The following is a 4,709-nucleotide window of genomic DNA, read 5'->3' on the forward strand; positions in this document are numbered from 1 at the left end:
GTTTAGGATTGAGGGAGATGATAGAAAAGAATTAGGGAAAGAGCCTGGGAAGATGACATCTATTTTGAAGGAGAAAGTGATTATTTCTTGTGAAACAGAAGATAAAAAGGATAGAAGTAAAGATAAAGATATTTTAATGTGGATAGAATGTGAGAAGGAATAGGCAAGTGATGGCTCAGTACTTTCAGTAAAGGGAGAAATAAGAGGGGAATTTTAAGTTATCTTTATGAAAAGGGAGGGATAAGGTTAGTTCTGATACGAAGAGCTCCAGTGGGGCGAGAGGAGTGAATAAAAGACTAACAAAAAAAGTAGGGAAATAGGTCATTTCAACAGTTCAACAAATTTCTCTGAGTACTACTATGTTACAATACTGTGTAGGCACAGGGTCAGAGAAGATATAATCCCTTTCCTTGTGGTTGTCCCTCTAAATGGGAAAGCCACCACCAGGGCCCTGTTGAAAGGATATGAACATTAAACATTAGCATAATCACACGATGATCTTTAGCAATGCTTGCTGGACTCTGCAGGACAGGAGGTGGATTGGGGGCTGTGAAGATTCAGATTTACTAACAACCTGGTAAGAATATTCAAGGCACCACTGGTGAACATGATGTCCACACTAGGAAAAGAGGTATGTAAGGTAAGGGAAAGCACTGCTCCTGTAGGGAGGGAGTACTGTGGGCATCAGGAAAGGCAGTGCCAACTTTAAGGGAGCCCTCAAGTGATCCTTCAAGTGATAAGAGGCCTCCCAGTTAAGTCCTATTGGTGGGTCACTGAGACAGTGAGGAGGGACATGGATGAGTAAAAAGTGTTATAAAGATGTAATAAGGGCTTATGCATGTCATAATATGATTAAACAAATAGGAAGTATACAGGAGTTATGAGGAGTTGGATCCCCACAAATCTAAGAAAGACCAAGTCATATAAGGTCCAGCTCATCCAGGAAAGTCTCGAAGTACAGGGATTCTGATCCTGAAATCATCTCCGTTTACCTTGGTTTATCTTTTTGAGACACTTAGTTGCTTCTGAGAGGACTTGCTATGAAGATTCCTTTCCTTTTTTTAGCTCTTCTTTTCTTTGGCCTGTTATCTGCCTCAGGTAAGACTTTAGCAATAATTAGGGAAAAGCTAATACAAATGAGAAGGCTCAATGTAATGACACAACAACCATTCTTTGGTAATGGTACATTGTAGGTGCTCAAGAATGTTTTGAATGAATGAATCATTGTTTCTTTATGAATGACCCTGGAAATAGAAAAGAATTTGGAGAATTCCAGGGTTCCCTTTCTATGTCATACTAAATTTCACATCTCAGCAATGAAATAGAATCTTAGATTATTTCCAAGAAAAAGAATTTATAGATTTATCTGTTTTGCCAAATGATTTTACAAAATGATTTTGAAACCTTGAACTCAGGTCTTCTAACTCCCAGAACACCATGTACATTTTATTTCCACTGTCATGTTTCTCTACCTATTATGAGGAAAGTACAAATAGTATCCGTTTTGTAGAGTTTTATTGTGAGACTTAACTGTGTTAATCTATGTTAAGAGCTTTGAAGAAGTACATGACAAATAGTAAGTGCTCAAGAAACATTATTATCATCATCATGACAGTTTTTACCTCTTCTTTATTCCCTTTGGTAATTTTTTCCATTGAGTTCAGAATATCCTGAATCAAGATGAGCCCAGATACAACAGTGCAGTTGTTTATCTTTAGAACTCCAGGTGCCCATGAAGTGATAAAGGGCTAATGGGGTTAAGAATGGAAAGGAAGGAATAGAGGAGAGAGACAGAGAGAGAGAGACAGAGAGAGAGAGAGAGAGAAAATATATATATATATACATACACGTACATACATATATATATATATTCATCAGGAAGATGAAAACATTAATGACGTGGAGGTGAGAAGAAGGAGGAAGATGGCAACAATGATGGTGCTAGGGGGTTAGGCTGAGTCATTTAGAAAATTTTGTTGCCATTAATAGAAATGCGACTGCAAGAAAATGAAGCTGGTTTGGGAATGAAGCCAGTTAATATGATTTTAGAAATGGTTGCTTTGAAGTGACAGTAAAACCTCCAAGTGGAAATAATCTACTAGACAGACAAGCGGAGATAGGAAACCAGGAGAAAGCTTGTGACTGAAGATAAACATTGTGGGATCTTCCACAGAAATATGACAGCTGAAGTTATGTGAATAGATTACTACGCTGAGGATAATTCTTTCCTTTCTCTTTCTCGCAGGCATGTTGTGCTCTGAGCACGGTGATGATAAGTGCTGTGTGTTAGTGGAGGACAAAGGCAACACAGAAAACTACCATTCTCTTTTCTTCTCTATTCCTTCTCTCTCCTTTTCACTCTTCTCTCCACCTTACTGTCTCTCAATAGATATTTTTCCCATTCCTGAATATATAAGGTAGTTTACAAGTTGAATACAATATATTTTTTAAGCTAAATAATTAGAAGATTCAGACAAAGGAAAAGCAGTGGAGAAAAAAGTAATTTGGAATACTGATGGTATTGTGTTCCAAAATGATCCCTGGGTGAGTGAGGTAGCTGACAGTGGAGAATAGAGGAAGTCATTGATGTGGATTTCAGTTTGGAACATCCTGAGAAACTGCACCTACACGTTAGGTACCTGCTTGTCCTTACCTGCTTGGAATGGTAGGACATCCATCATGTCCTTCCAGCGTGGCATGATCTTCTAGAAAGTACAGTTCTGGTCCTTGTCCTAGGATTATCCAGTAATGCCAGCCTTATTTAATCCAAAGGAAGTTCAGTCAGTCTTTTACTCCAAGTCAGGAGTGACTGAATTCCCTGTCACTTCCTTCTAAAATGTGTTTTTTAAAAATCCTGATTAAAAGCTATTTTGTTCCCATGGGTCATTGCCACTGATTCCACAAGTCTTCATATTTGCACTCTCTTCTAGAACTTTGTGAATATATCCACAAGTAAATATAGTCCCTGTTTTTGCTTATTTGTTTATCTTTCTGCTTAATTTTAGGAACTGAAGATGATTATATGGTCACTAGCTTCCTGGACTGTAAAAATCAAACATTGTGTAGTTCTCCAAATGAAAATGGAAACTGTTCTGATGTTAACAAGGAGGTTGGAATATGTGTCTTGCGTTTTAGAAAAAATGCAAAGCAACCAACCATAAAGAAATAGAACATTAGGAAGACAGGACAATCAACACCTTTGTCTTATCAGAAAATAAAGTCTGTTTTCTCTCGTCTCTCTTTTCTTCTCTAGTGACACATTTATTTCTTGACAGTTTAGACAAAAGTTTATTATCAAGGAATTACAATGAAAGCCAACATTTCTTTTCATCCAGACCAGTCAGAGAATACAGATGAAGAAAACAAAAGAAGACCTGTTCTTTCTGGGTTGGGGTGCGAGTTTGGGGGAGTGTGATGTGTGAGAGAAGATCTGAAGGGGCATTCCTGGTATGTGTGTGTAAGGTGTGGAAAGGGCAGGTGGAGTACAGGTTATCATGTTTTACTGCATATTGTGAATGGAGTCTTCGTTCTTTGTTTTGCAGATTTTGGTGAGGTCTTAATTTGCTTTTCAATAATTATTTTTGGCTCACAATCTTTGTAACAGGTTAGTGTTTGTATCATAACTTGTGGTTTCTTTACCTGACCATAGAAGCCACATCCACAATCTGGGTCTGGTGAGACAAGAAAGGAGCCTTTGAGCCTGGGACTCCTTTCCTTCTGCTGGAGCCTTGGATGCCCATGCTTTCTGAAGCAACTATAATTCCCTGCACAGCATGGCTGTAGGCGGGCAAGGCTGTTCTCCCCAAGTACCTTGGTCCACCAAGATGCACGGATTCCTCTGTACAACTTCCCTCTGAAACTGCCCTCTTGGCTTTTTAGGAAAACCCAACTTGATGGAACATTTCTAATTTGGGTAGATCAGACTGCCTACCCATGCAGAAGTATTTGCATTTTAAATAGGTAGCTTAGTGGTAGTAGGTGAATTTCAGACTGTATAACTAAAAGGGAAGAATTTCAGGCAAATATGGGCCTTCCAATTAGGGCTCTGGCTGGAAACAAAAGTGACATTCAAAGAGGTTCCCAAAGGTATGAGTGGGCAAGGTGATCAGACAGGGCGGGGTCAGGGAAAGCAATGTGGGGAAGAAGACTTTCATTGACAAGTCTCCCCTGAAGGGGTGGAGGGAGTTTCTAGCAAGGAAAAAAATAGAAAGTGGAACAACACAGCTTTGTCTTTTATTATTAATAGAATGGGGGCAGCAGTAAGGCTTATATCTGGCAATATTGGCATGGATGTGCTTCAAGTAAAGAGCTTTTGTTTGCTTGTTTTAGAATTCAGGTTGCGCCTGCAGAGCCTGCCCTTTGGGGTCTCCATGGCCTCCCAGAGGGGCGCTGTCCCCCACCCTGGCTTCTGCCCCTCCCCAGGTGAGCTGGTCCCTTTGTGATGCTGATGTAAGTGCCCAGGAGGGCTCTTATGACTCCCTCACACCCCCACTGCCACTTGCCTCGGGCAGATGTCCCTGTCAGATATGAGTCACCTGTTCCTGTCTAGCAGGCCCGAGGCAGTGGGCGAGGCAGTCCTTGCTCTGGCCAGCATTGGGCGAGGCAGTCCTTGCTCTGGCCAGCATCGGGGCCCTGGTCAGCCAGCACACGCTCCTGACTAAGGTAACCCATGAAGACCGGACCCCAGGGGCTGCAGAGTCGAGCTCCCA

The 4,709-nt window shown here is 40.9% G+C and overlaps 1 long non-coding RNA gene across 1 annotated transcript; it reads left to right on the forward strand.

The window, feature by feature from the left end:
- Positions 1-657: 657 nt before the first annotated feature.
- Positions 658-3,236, forward strand: LOC122213529. The gene is made up of 2 exons (XR_006199564.1): positions 658-1,098; positions 3,006-3,236. It is a non-coding gene; the product is annotated as an uncharacterized LOC122213529 (long non-coding RNA).
- Positions 3,237-4,709: the final 1,473 nt, after the last annotated feature.

This window comes from Panthera leo, chromosome A2 (assembly GCF_018350215.1).
Source record: "Panthera leo isolate Ple1 chromosome A2, P.leo_Ple1_pat1.1, whole genome shotgun sequence".
NCBI classification, from domain to species: Eukaryota; Metazoa; Chordata; class Mammalia; order Carnivora; family Felidae; genus Panthera; species Panthera leo.